We start from the raw sequence: 14,622 nt of genomic DNA on the forward strand, positions 1-14,622 counted from the left end.
AGCCAGATAAACCCTTTTCTCCCCAAGTTGCTTTGGTCATGGTGTTTCATCACAGCAATAGTAACCCTAATTTAGACACTTGACCACTCAGTCAACAGAGAAAAGCAACCTAGAAGTCCTAATAGCTTGTCTCAGGGTAAAAACAACCAACAGGAACTTTATGCTTTTCCTCAAAGAATCTTATCCCTGTGATCACTGAACTCAGATAGCATTAAGTCTCAGCCTCAAGATGTATATAATTAGTGCTAGAGAGATGGCTCAGTGATTAAGAATGCTTCCTGTTCTTCAAGAGGACACAAGTTTGGTCCCCTGCACCATATCAAGTGACTCACAACTAACAGCAACTCCAGCTTCAATGGATTGAAAGATAGCCTTTTTCTGTCCTCCACAGGCAACCCCTAACCCACACTTAGATATACAAAAACATAGTTAAAAAATAACAAAATCTTAAATGGCCACAATATATGAGACAGTGTGGGATTATAAATTAGGTAAGTGATCCTCAGCTAGAGTGATTTTGCCCAGAAGAGGTATTTTGAAATATCTACAGATGCTTTTGATCATTGCCTATGAGAGGGTAAATCTGGTACCTGGTGAATAAAGAACACATGTGCTGATAAGCGTTGCTCAGTGCTCAGGCCAGTTCCTCTGCTACAAAAAGAACCCAGCTGCAAAGTATCAATAGTGCTGTGGTGAAAACAGTGTTTATAAATTACATGCTGAGCATGAAGGCTTCCAAGCAGTGTTCAGAGAACAGTGTCTTTAATAATATTTAAATAATTACTGTGCCACATGGAAATGTTTTAGGCTTTGTGTGCCATATGGTTTCTGCTGCAACCATAGACAATTCTCATAAAGAAAATGTGTGTGCTCCAGTAAAACAGCCTGATGACAGTAGTTTGTCAGTCCTCAATGTGAAGAATAGCTTAAATGCTCTTGCTGGTGTCATTTCGTCACTTAGTATAGGACGCAAATACCCAACATTTTTATTATTTATAATAAATGGGAAGTTCACCTTTTTAATGTCGTACAAAAAACATGAGTAGAGCGAACTACTGAACACTGTCACATGTTTGCACCACTATCTAGTTCATATTAACTTTGCTCTTCAAACAGGAAGGAGGCAGCAATTTAGGGAACAAGAGAAAAACAAAAATTCTCTACAATTCTTCTATGTGAATAAGCTGTGCTCACAGAGACGGCTTCATTATTTCTAAAACTATAAATGACAGAGATACTGGATTGTCGAGATGGAGTTTGCAAGACTGGGTCATTGATAACTGCATTGGTAACTGGTGGAGACCAAATTTTGAACCTCCTCTGTACCCATATATTCCTGCACATATTACAAAACCCAAGGAACATAAGAAATTGTTTCCTGTTCAGCTTCAAGAGAAAGGCTTGTTTGCAGCATGGAAAAATTACAAGCTGGTGCTGCATCATTGTTTGAATTACATGACAATGCACCAGGATATTGACCCATCATTTCTAGTCTTCTTTGGCTATTGAGCATGTTCAAATTTACATAATTCTATTTTTATTCCAAATTTTTATCTGTACATATTTAACCCATTAGCAGAAGGACATCAACAAAACAATAAATAAGATGGATTTTCTACTAGTTACATTGGATCCTTCAAATAAGGGAAACATCTGTTAATCCCAATGATGAGTTAATTTTATTTGTACCCAATACATAGTCTCACCATGAAGTTAGTAGAAGTTCATCTGTCAAAAGGAATACACAATGTTACTATTAATTCTGTATAAGATTCAACAGAAAGGGCAACATTGAGGATACAGTAGTTTTGTGATATAACATGAAATCAACTTTTGTGTAGCACAGTGCCATGGCTAAAACAAAGGTGTTTGTTTCCATTTTTACTGTATTAAGATGTATACACAGCAGAAGAATATTTGGAACTAACTGAAAGGCAAACATGACTAAAAACTGATTTTCAGCTGAGTGGTGGTGGCACACACCTTTAATCCCAGCACTTGGCAGGCAGATCTTTGTGAGTTCGAGGTCAGCCTGGTCTACAGAGCTAGTCCTAGGACAGTTAGGACTGTAACACAGAGAAACCCTGACTCAAAAAATAAAACACTACACAAAACAAACAAAACCCCTGATTTCCAAAGATACAAATCAAAATAGAAAAGACAACTGTCAGAATTTACAAAGACTATATGCACAGAAATTAGATGAAATATGTATAAAACAAAAAGCCTTTTGTGAAACATTGATATTGAATATAGAAATATGTATTTTTTTAAACATAGGAAAGCTGCATATGTGACAGACTGGAAATTTTCTAAAATCAACTTGAGGCATAAAACAATTTTTACATTGGTATTTGGTCCTCGTTCTTCCCTAGTAAGGTGGTTTTATGCACAAGTAAAGTCTTTGTTGTGGCAGCATGTAAGTAAACTAAAAGTTGAGTGGCTCTACTTTTCAGTGTCTTAACGATTCCTGTATGTATCTTGAGATAACAGTTGCTTTTCCATGGTATTTGTAAGAAGCCATCCTTATCTCTTAACTTTCATAAGTGAAAAAGAATGTACCCCAGAATGATGTTCGTAAGTATCTGTTCTAGCTTCTTGCTGACTTTCACAGAAAAATCAGGGACTATTGAGAAATACGGCCCAATACAGAAGAGGTCATTAATGAGGAAATGAATTGATACTCTCTCTGCTGCTCTGAAATGTTGTTGAGATGAGCTGAATAATGGGATCACAGAAAAGGTCACTGAGCTCCAAATACAAAGTCACTTCAGAACCTAAAAAGGAGAAAAGAGCATTTTGTAGCTTTCTGTGACTCTGCCCTGTGTTCTTTTGAGTCAACGTTTGCTATTTTTTTCAGCTTGCCCAGTACCCACTGCCACTTCCCTAGACTATCCCAAGTTTCCTTAGGAACTATGTCTCCCTCAGAGTGGATTATTTTACATAGACTCTGTAAGCTAGTGCTAATTCTAGGTTCCAGTCTGATCCCATGGAAGCCAACGGCATCTACCTGGTCTTTCCCACTCTGAATGCCAAGATCAGAGGAGTTGGAATATAGAACAATTTATGCAAAGAAACAATCTGGGTGCAACATACTCAGTAGTTGTTTTCTGCTTTAATCTGGAGACTATGAATTCTGCAATTTAGGCCTATAGAGTTACTTTGGTTTGACAGAAGCTAGGCCCAATGTGCTGGTTAGATTTATGTCGGTTTAACACAAGCTGGAAGAGGGAGCCTCAACTGAGAAAACACCTCCAGAAGATCATCCTGTAAGCAGCCAAGCCTTTGGGGTGTTTTGTAAATAAGCCTATTGTATGTTGTGCCATCCCTGGGCTGGTGGTCCTGGGTTCTATAAGAAAGCCGACTAAGCAAGCCAGTAAGCAGCAAACCTCCATGGCCTCTGCATCAGCTCCTGCCTCTAGGATCCTGCCCTGTTTGAGTTCCTGTGCTGACTTCCTTCCATAGGGGATTTTGATGTTGAACTGTAAGCTGAAATAATGCCCCTACCACTACCACATTGCTTCTGGTCATGGTGTTTTATCAAATAAATAGAAAGTCTGATGTTCTAAACTCCTATCTTCAGTTAAGCAAAATATTTTTCTTTCATTTACTTGCTAAAAGGGACCCTTGTGTGACATGTCCTCCTTTAGCAATGCTTTCTCCTAAATCCCTCTAGGAAAATGGCCCTATAACCTGTCCATCTTATGTATCTCTAAGGAAATACACATTTTCATTTATTTTTCATATTATATTATATTACAATGTATTTCCCTTCCTTTTCCTCCCTTAAAACTTTCCAACATACCCCTCCCCAATGTCCTTCAAATTCATAGCCTCTTTTTTTCACTAATTGTTTTCACACACACACACACACACACACACACACACACACACACACACACAGTAAGATACTCCTTCAGTAAGATACTCCTACAGGAGCTCCTACATTGGTGAAAGGATCTTTAAAATAAGGTATTAGAAAAGCCTTAAGGGTAGATGTCTAGACATGTTGTCCCTGTATATCTATAGGATGAAATGCTAAAATATATTGAATATTTCAATCTGTGCGTGTTGCTGTGCTAGTGGAGAAAGAACTTAATATAGTAATGCTTCAAACAGATTGTTATTATAACTATTAAAACATTTCCTGGCCATACTTTACGTCTCTAGGTCAGATCTGATGTTTAGGGTTAACTGTCAACTTGACAGGATCCAAAGCCACCTAGGGACAAGCCTCTTGGCACACTGAAAGGTTATCCAGGTTAGCCTTTGGCCATGCCAGTGAGAGATTATCTTGTTAAGTTAAATTTTGGTGAAGGGCCTGCCACTGTGGTTAGATAGGTCCAGCTCCTAGATAGTTTAATACAAGGAGAAAGTGAGCTTTGCATGTATTCATTGCTCTCTGCTTCTCCACTAGCTGTGTTAAGCACCTCCTGATTTGACTTCCCCACCATGATGGACTGTACCCTTGAACTGTGATGTGGAACAAGCCCTTTCTCCCTTAAGTTGTTTTTGTCAGGATATTTTATCACAGTATAAGAAGAGCTTAAGACACCAACCCTGCCCATAATCCTAGGCCTCATCTAAAGGTCTCAGACGCTGGTTTATTTATTTTGGTTTTTCAAGACAGGGTTTCTCTGTGTAGCCCTGACTGTCCTGGAACTCTCTCTAAATCAGACTGGCCTCAGACTCAGATATCCCTTGTCTCTGCCTCTTGAGTACTGGGATTAAAGACCTGCACCACTACTCTGACTCATATGTCATTTTACAGATACATTGTAAGAGACTTAGAACAGTAATTTGCACAAGACATATTCAGCTAATGGTTGGGAGGGTTGAAATTTGAATGTATGTTAGTAAAGTCATTTTTTTCTTTTCTGGCAGCATGTAATGCCTCTTTGTATAATAGAACTCTTCAGGGGACAAAAGGATTTTCTCTTTAGGCTATTGTATATGCAAACTTTGTCATTTTTTGTGTGTAATTAGCCTAGTACATGTATTTATGGGTAACATGGAAACACGTAGGGTAGTATTGCTTCCTTGTATGTCAGAAGCACCCTTGTCTGCTTTCATTCTTCCCAAATCACTTTAGTATATTATTGAGATCTATTTACGCACATTAAAATGCACAAAATCTTACATGTATGGTTTGGAGAACTTTAATAAACATATAATGCCACACAACCACCAACCAGTTGAGAAAATACAATGTTTTCATCTCTTAGAATTATCTCTCACCCTCTTTCTGATCAGTTCTCCTGCCTACATGGTAGGAGGGATTTTTGCTTATTTATTTGTGCATCTATTTATGTTTTCAGTTCTGGGGATTAAACCTGAGACTTCATGCATATAACTCTACCCTGGAGTTACAGTCTCACGTCTTCTTAAAAATGTGCACCAAGATCTTTCTAAGTTACTCTTATTGGTCTTGAATTAGAAAATTTCTTGCCTCAGAGTTTATAGAGGGAAATACAAGTCTGATCCAACAGAATGCAAATCTACTAATAGCAGTCAGTTTTTAATAAGTCTGCTTAGCTTATTCTTGAACCTCAAATAATTGGAATTATGTTGTAAGCATTTTTTTGTTTAGGTTTTTCAAACCTATTCTTTAAAATGAATCTACGTTGATAGATGCAGTCTATTCTGTTCTTTTTATTGCTCATTCATTCTATAAATATACTATAAAGATTTTTGGTTTTTTACTTTTCTGTTGATGAACATATGAAATATTTTCAGTTAATAGTTAATTTGAATAAAGTCATTCTGAAAACACATGTACAAGTTCTTTTGTAACATATGCATTTGTCTGTTTTGGGTAATAGATATGTACAAGTGAAATTTCTTCGTCATGATGAAAGACTATGTTAAGCAATATTAGAAACAATAAGAATGGGCAATTTGACATGTGTGTTAGCAATGGGAACATTCCAGTTGCTCCACATCTTCACCAACACCTGCTGCTTTTGATTTGTACCACTCTGGTGTGTAATTTGATCTGATTGTGGTTTTTGTTTGATGAGTCCCTAATGACTAAGGATGTTGAACACATTGCATCCCCCCAAAGCATACTTAGCTCTTTCTTTGTTTCATTTTAAAGAAATATCGTCAGAATCTGTGAGGGCACTGTGACACTACTTTTAACAAGATTTCACATCTTATGTGTGGGTCTGAGAGTATAACCGTCATCTCACTGGTACTGAACCAAAGCTACATTGATGGGAGTCATATGTACATGGATTGCCTTGCATTTGATGTTCCAAATTAGAGATTTTAAACTTGTGGTGGGAGAGCACCTCTGAACTACTGCATGTTCTTTTAAGTTACTGATATAATTGCTAGCATCATAAAACTGAAGCAATGACTCATTAAAGTTCAAGTCGACAGTTGCTCTTTAAAAAAAAATGGGAAATCTGTAGCATGAGGCCTTTGTTTGCCACTTCCTGTTATTAGATGAGGATGAACAGTAGCTGTTCCTTTAATCTGTCCTGTGCTTTCTATTCTAACAAAGCTTCAACCTGTATCTGTTATTGTCTTATTGCCAACCTGTTTCACTTACAGTAACCACATAACCTTGGTACCATAGGAGGAATTTCTACTCTATCCTCAGAATCATTTTGGAGATCTCTGAGCTACTGCTTCATTATTTTCTTAAGACTGTTGTGAACCAAATAACTTAGCATAGCTCCCTCTTAACTCCACAAAGGCACAGACCAATTTGCAAGTCAATTGTGAGAGACCTTATGTATTTTATTTTTAATCGTATTCCAGATTTAATCGTCTGCATATTTTTAATTCTCCATGCACTTAAAGTATATGATAGAAAACACATTTAAGTCTTTTTTGGGAGTGAAGCAGTGCATTCTGTTTCTTCGTAGATATCAGAAGTGCTTTCTAAGAAAAGCAAGCCAGGGCTGGGGAGATAGATGGCTCAGTGTGTAAGCATGCTTGCTGGGAAAGCACGAGGCTCAGAGTTTGGTTCCAAAGTGTCTGCATAAAAACAATCCAAGTGTGGCTATACCCACACACATATAATCCTAGTGCTGGAGCTGGGTAAGCATCAGAGACAGGAGGATCACTGTGTCTTGACTGGAGTTGTGAATAACTGAAGCTATGCTAGTGGTAAAAATACATAGAATCGCGCTCACACACACACACACACACACACACACACACACAATGCAGCATCCATTTATAAAATAGACAAAACCTGAGTAAGATTGGTGGTTTGTATCAATGAAAATTTCATATATGTGACACTTTGCTATAATTAGTGGCAAATGTATGATGAGAGAAGTTAGGCAAAGATTGCATGGGAACTGTGCATTACCTTTTACAACTGTATACAAATGTATAACTATCTCTAGGATCAAAATTAAGAAAATACTATTTTTTGAGACTGGAGAAATGGCTTCAGGGTTAAGAGCATGTCGGTTATAGAAGACCCAAATCCTGTTCCCAGCACCCAAGTCTGGTAGCCCAAACCACATATAACTAACTCCAGGGGTCCAGGGAATGCTGCCTTTTGTTGCACCTGCACACATGTGGACATATTCTCACACAGACACACACACATACACATAATTAAAACTAAAATAAGTCTTTAAGAAAATAATTACTTGCATAAAAGTTGATTAAAATGACAGATAATTATGTATACTTTAAGAAAACAATATATACCTATCATTATATTGCATTTATTAATCTGGAAAGCTGACTGTCTCAGTTATTCTAGTTGTATAACAAATACTCCCTAAACTTGGTGACATGAAGTAATGGAAACAATTGTATTCATGTTTGTTATTTGGGTAAGACTTTGTGAGCTCTTTTCTTTCTGTGCTCCATTTAACATCAGTTGCAGGGACTGATACAGATTCATTAGCTAATAGTAAGATCTTAGCTAGATAGATATATTAGATAGCTCATACAGACAGATTAGCCCTACTAGGCTGAGTTTCCTTGTAATATAAGGAGCAATATAATGTTGAGACTTTCCAGAATGAAAGCAGGAGCCCACTGGATATGCATTATCTGTATCCTAGCTCAGAAGGTATGCAGTGTCACGTCTCTCAGAGTTACAGTCCTGTCCTGATTTTGGGGAAGTGAACATAGGCCTCATCTCTTGATATAGGAATACTAACACTGCAATGTAAGAGAAACATATTGCAGTAACAACGCCACAACACTTCAGTGCTTTCTAATGTCTTCTTGTAGCACCCTGTCCTCTTCTTCACAAGACAGACAAGTGTGTTAATCCCACTTTTTAGGATTTAATTCTCAGCAATGTGTTAATGTATCTCTCCCTTTCCTAAAATACAGTGACATTACTGTGATGCCTTTGTAAAGTGTTAACTTGGAGTCTTGGAGTCTGAGCATATTTTCCAGACGTTTTACACACACACACACGGCTAGGTTAACCACAAGAGAGGTTCTTAGATGAGATTTGGAAAGTTGGCAAAAGAATAGCCATGATGGAACATAGTGTACAATCCTCATCACTGGTCTGCTGACTCAGTTGGAGTGAGACCTAATTGGGTGCAAAGAGCTCTCGTGTTCCTGACTCCTTTTGAGCTGCTTCCACTCCTAGGTTGGGTGTATAGGGTTAGAAGACTCCCTTGCTTCTACTAGTACGGTGAGTTTCAGCTGTCCTTGACTGCATCACACTCTTGCCTTGCCTCAATGCATATTCCCCTTCCCTACCTCTACCCTCTGTGCTGAGGCCTTTAATCAGGAACATAGGCAAAGACAATAACCTTACCAGATTTTTTTTACTAGCTTTCACAAATACACATGAAGTCAAATACCCTGTCCATTCACGCATTTGTGTGTGTGTGTGTGTGTGTGTGTGTGTGTGTGTGTGTAATGATTTTGTTTTTAGACTGAACTCTGATGCAGACAGAATGTGACATGTGACATCAGAAGCCTCTAGTTCATATATTTAAGTTTGGAGAAATGATTTAAACAGCTTTATTGATATTTAAGCAATGCAAAAAGTTAATCTTTTAATTCATTAATACATCTGACAATTATTCTTTTGAATCCATCCTATGCCTCTATGTAGTCTGTTTAATTTTCAAAAAGATTTTTCTTTGGAAATCGACAGTCAATTCACTTGATATTTTTGAAAGACTTGTTAAAAACAGACAAGAAAATAAAATTTTGTGACACACTAAACTTCATTTTTCATGGGAAAAAAGGATATAAGTACTTGAGGTTTTACAGTAATAACTTTGCTTTATCTGGGGCCTCTCAAAGGCAGGACTAAATGTTGTGATTTCCAGCTGTGAAAGAGATGTTTTGGTTTGGGGTAAAGAAGGGGGTGGAACATTTCTGTACATCCTAGTATTTAGCTTTCACATATGCTTTGTCTCATGGACTACCTCCTGAGAAAATGGAAAGAAGGAAACAGCACAAGAGCACAAAGAATCCTTTTACTACACTCTCTGTCTCTGTCTCTGTCTCTGTCTCTCTCTATCTCTCTCTCTCTCACACACACACACACACTCCTGCCACTTGGTAATTTGGTATTCCTTATTTCCCTTCTTTGAGAAAGGAGGAATTGTGTTGATTAGGTAACTTATCCAAAATGGCTTCCATCAAGCAGTCTCCTGCTAGTCTTCCTGACAAGGGCTACTTAGCTGCTTTTAGACTGCACTAATCCCAATTACAAACCTGCTGTGCAGAGCAGAGTATTACTGTGGCTCCCTTTTCTTGAAGATGATGAGCAGCAGCTCATGCATTTTTAGAGTGCTCACAGATGCTGTGTAGATGCATCTATTTTGCAATTGAAATATTTCATTTTTATGACTGATATTAAAAGTCTACATTGCACTGATGCCATGGGATGTAGGAGACAGATTCTGGGTTTACTCTGTGTTGCTTTTGGAGCACCTAAAAGTCACTTTTATGATGCCTACATTTTGAAAGATTTAAAATATCATTTTTTCCAGGAACTCTGAGTCTTCTCACATGAAAACATACAAATACAAATAAACCATACCTAAATTTTATATAAATTAAACCAAAGCACTCTACAGACACACTGCTACATACCCAGGACACCATGTAGATGACTGTTACTAATATATTGAAATACCTATATTGGCTGATCAAAAGGTATTATTTTGAGCTCTATAAATCCTTCAACAGCAACTGAAAAAACACAGGCCCTTGTCTCAGGATCTCAGAAGCTACTCCTTGACTTAGCAAGTAAATAGCTACACTTTACCATGTCATGACTTTCCTTAGGACCCTGCCCCAATACTTGAGTGGATTACTAACTGTTGCTATATATAGCTATGAAATATTTTTGAATATATGTCCTGCACACACATGCAGAACAAGAGGTCAGACATGAAATTCTGGATTTTAAAATTATTTATTTTTTGAGATTATATTATTTATCCCTTTCTTTCACTCCCTACAACCCCCTCTCCCAATCTGGAATTTGGGGTTTTAAATTTGGATTTCTTGTTTAAGATCTCTGGGATTTAGTTTGCCCAATTAATAAAATGAGAGTTTGCACAAGGTAATATCTAATGACACTTTCAGGTCTACTTTGGGATTCTATGATTTGGAAACTTCTGAACAGCTTCCACTTTCAGCTGGAGGTTTTTATTTCTTACAGAAGGCAAAGAATGGTCAAATGGGGTTTGATAACTAGTTTCTATACCTGACACATAGTGGGATTTGTCAACACCAAAGGTAACAGATACAGAACAGAACACTGGATAAAATCCTTGCACAAGCTAGGTGGTGCTGGCGCACACCTTTAATCCTAGCACTCGGGAGGCAGAGGCAGATGGATCTCTGTGAGTTCGAGGCCAGCATGGTCTACAGAATGAGTTCCAGGATAGGCTCCAAAACTACAGAGAAACCCTGTTTGGAAAACAAAAACAAAAGCAAAAAAATATCTTTGCATGACCATGGGGAGAAAGTTATTTGTAATTCTGATTCTGAAATCTCTCAAAAAACTTATAGTGGAGCTGGATAAAGCCCAGAGGAGAGCAGCTAAGACAACTGGGAAACTGGGAATGCAGGAGATCTTCTCTTGGAAGCCATGTGAAAAGATTTACAATTCTGTTAAGGATGAGTAGGAGCTACAGTCTTGGTTTATATATATTTTTGAGAGAGGTTCCTGTGTCAGGGGTGAATCCTGACTCATTCATCAGGCCTTGATAATCTTACACTTGGAAAAAAACCATGAAGATTGAAATGGATAAATGAAGTGCCTTCTCATCTAGATACCTCTGATAGGGGTGTGGGATTTGGATACAAATGTATGAACCATGTGTCCCATGAGAAGTTCTATGAGCTCTTTACATTGACTCAGAGTACAAAGATCATGATGATGAGTCCAGATAATCTAAGCATGGGCACAAATATTGAGGGTGCATCAAGGAATGGAGAGTTGACCTCTTCTAAAGCAGCATAGCTCCCGTTCAGAAGAAACAGTAGGACAAAATCATAACAATTTGCTTTTCCTTTCTCCTCTTTTGGTTTTTATTTTCTTATTATCCTTATTATTGTCATTCCCAAAGAGCAAATACAAGCAGCTCAGAAGATTATGAAGTGTAAATTGAATTTTCTTCTCTGCCAACAAAAGTGCCTGTTCATTTCTCATTGTAAAAAAGGCATATGCATATATTATATGCCTATTTATATGATATATATGTATCCTGAAGACCTCTATATGATCAGGGCATGTAATCAGATTTCTTGATAAGATTTATGTTATTATGTGATTTGACCATAATTTATTTAGCCTAATAATGAACATTTAAATTGTTTCCAGCATTCTTCACATTCACAGTGTTACAGTGTACATTTTTTAATCTTGTTCATATTTTATTTTTGTTCCCTTGTCTGTCAAGTTGCTTCTACACAATAATTTTCTGGAAAAAGTAGTGATCTTTTAATTATACTCCATGCTGTCTTATGATAAAATAGCCAAATTTGCTTTCCAAATTTTTGGTCTGTTTATGAGTGTCCCCCTTTCTGTACTTTGTCATGGTGTGGTGATTTTTATGTTTCTGTGTCTTTACACATTTTCTTCTAGATAAATAGAAACCTATTTCATTAAGGAAGTTATTAGTCTCCCAAGAGGAAGAGCACAGATGTTGTGACGAAAGCAAAGTGGAACTTGGAGAAATGGCATAAAATCTCCAATGGCCAAATGGATAAAATCCTGAACTTTCTGATGAATTTCATTCCCATATTCTCAAATACAGAATTTACTTGATCATAAGTTTATTTGATTATAATTTCACAGAATTAACATATATGTTGAACCTTCATGGCAGATAGGTCAGGTTAAATGAAATAATGGTAGTTTTCTTTAAACACAATCACATAGATCATGCTGTTTGCCCTTTTTGTCCATTTCCTTGCTAGTCCCCTCTCTACCTGTATCTAGTAAAGTAGGAATTATTAGTACAGTATATTCCTTTTAATTTGAAACATTTTTAAGTTATTAACTATAACCAAGATTATAGTTTGTTTGAATTCAAAAGCTAAGGAGTTATGGTGCCATATACATCTCAGAATTATATGTATAATACTAAAACAAGGAAGTTACTTCCAAAGAATAAATCCATGTATGAAAATATTTCATCATTGCTGGGTGGTGGTGGTACACACCCTTAATCTCAGCACTTGGGAGGCAGAAACATGTGGATCCCTTAGATCAAGGCCAGCCTGGTCTACAGAGTAAGTTCCAGGACAACCAGGACTTCACAGAGAAAACCTCTCTAGAAAATCCACAAAAAAGAGATGGGAATGTGTTAATAAAATGGTCCTTTAGGGAAATTATAACAAGGTGTGTGTGTGTGTGTGTGTGTGTGTGTGTGTGTGTGTGTGTGTGTGAGTGAGTGGCCCATGTGCTCATGAAATATACCTCCTGTCTCTAGTTACACAGCACGGTGAAGGAATGCCAGAGCTTGGCAGCTAACTGATGGGAAAACTGCCTTTCGTTCTCCTCCACCTCAGCTTGCAACACATGGTCCTAGACTATCACAGGCAGAAAGACAATCTGAGCATCCAGTGCTTGCGCAAGACTTCCCCTTACTCCTGTCTTGTTACATCCAAAAGCACCAGAGAAATACAGGTCAAGAGGAAGATGTTTTTCCAGCAGGATGTGGAATCTAAACTAGTAATTTCAATATGCTTATAGACTGGAACATTGGTTGGCTGCTCCCTGGCACCGTGGCTTTTATTGCCATGGCTACACTTCCCTGACCCTGTGACCAAGAGCATTCACTTGCTTCGTGATGCTTTTTCTTTGGAAAAACCATACAGAAAATTTGAATCCCTAGCATTCAGAGGGATTTGTGTGCAGAACCTAATTCCCATACAAATTAAATAAGAATCCCTTCCTCTTTTGCAACACTGCCAACTTGTTTACTTCAAGGGGCAATTATACGCTGCCAAAACCACACTGACAAATAGTCTTCCTGTATTTGAATTTGAAAATCAGGCCCTCAAGAGGGTTAGGCTCAGAAAGAACTCAGTGAGAGCTTACTTTGGGGGGACTGATGCTCAGTCTGAAATTTGCATCTTAATAAAGAGAATTTCTTTCCATTGGAAGCTGAAAGAGAGAGAAAATGATGAAAGGGAGTTAAGATTTACCTTCTCAATTAAGGAGTCTCAGTGGATCAGACTTGCTAATAAAAAAAACAATTAAAACACATTTTTGAAGGATTTTGTGAGAACTTGTAAATATCCAGATCTGGTACGGGATTGTCACCTTTTTATATATTTAATGTTTACAATTATATTTTTGTTGCATGTTGCATACCAAATAGAACTAAAGGAGATTAAGTCTGGTTAATCAAACGCTTAGCAATAAGTAAAACATTTTAGAGCTTGAAATAGTTTCAGAATTCCTTGTAGTTCGCAGGTCAGAGTCCTCGTTTCAACAGAGAAGGCCTTGATTAATCGGAGAATCTGGGCAGCTTCATTTGTGCCTGAAGATTGAAAAACATTGCACTTAGTAAGTTCACAGCCTCACTGCCAATAGGCAGGAACCTGCCAGGTTGGGAGGGTACAGCCATCTGGAACAGCAGAGAACGGGGTGAGGAAAGCCTTTTCAATTTGCAGAGAAAGCAATTACTGCATAAAATGAGTGAGATGGGACCCAAAAATGAATGCCCTGTCTACCCACCTGCTGTTCTTGATCTAGAAATAATTCAGTCCTTTGGTTATTTGCAGGGAGCTTTGCGAAGGGAACACATTTCCTAAATCCCCATGGCTACAGAGATTGCTGCAATGGTTATCATCCCGCCCAACACCCCTGGATTCCTGTGGACTGTTACATGGCTCGGCTGACTCTGAGTCACCAGCACCTGCTGCTATCAAGAACCTTGTTTTGTCCTCACTGCTGATGAGCTCAGCATGAGTGATGCATCCAGGAAGAAGAAATGGCTGCTTTGGGCTCGTTGCAGGTATTAGCACTCCCAGTTTTGCCTCTGATGCAATTCAGAAGACTGGAATAATCAAAATTAACCCATACATCCTTTAAACCATTACACTACGAATTGAACCTACTTTTAGGATTTCAAGACCCTTTTCTGTGGTCTTCACAATGCCAAAGCCCCACAAACACTCAGCTTGGTTATTAACCAGCTA

General features: G+C 37.9%; 1 long non-coding RNA gene across 5 annotated transcripts in view; it reads right to left on the bottom strand.

Annotated features, from left to right (window-relative positions):
- Positions 1 to 1,656: 1,656 nt before the first annotated feature.
- Positions 1,657 to 14,622, bottom strand: part of LOC121135237 — a 39,944-nt gene continuing 26,978 nt past the window's right edge. For 4 of the 5 annotated variants that reach the window (XR_005872439.1, XR_005872437.1, XR_005872440.1 and 1 more), the window contains exon 3: positions 12,230 to 13,961. This is a non-coding gene — a long non-coding RNA (uncharacterized LOC121135237). Of the gene's footprint in view, positions 2,778 to 12,229; positions 13,962 to 14,622 lie in introns of those variants that run through there. The other variant, XR_005872441.1, reaches the window with a different exon arrangement.

Source organism: Mesocricetus auratus, unplaced genomic scaffold (genome assembly GCF_017639785.1).
Source record: "Mesocricetus auratus isolate SY011 unplaced genomic scaffold, BCM_Maur_2.0 Super-Scaffold_100033, whole genome shotgun sequence".
NCBI lineage: Eukaryota > Metazoa > Chordata > Mammalia > Rodentia > Cricetidae > Mesocricetus > Mesocricetus auratus.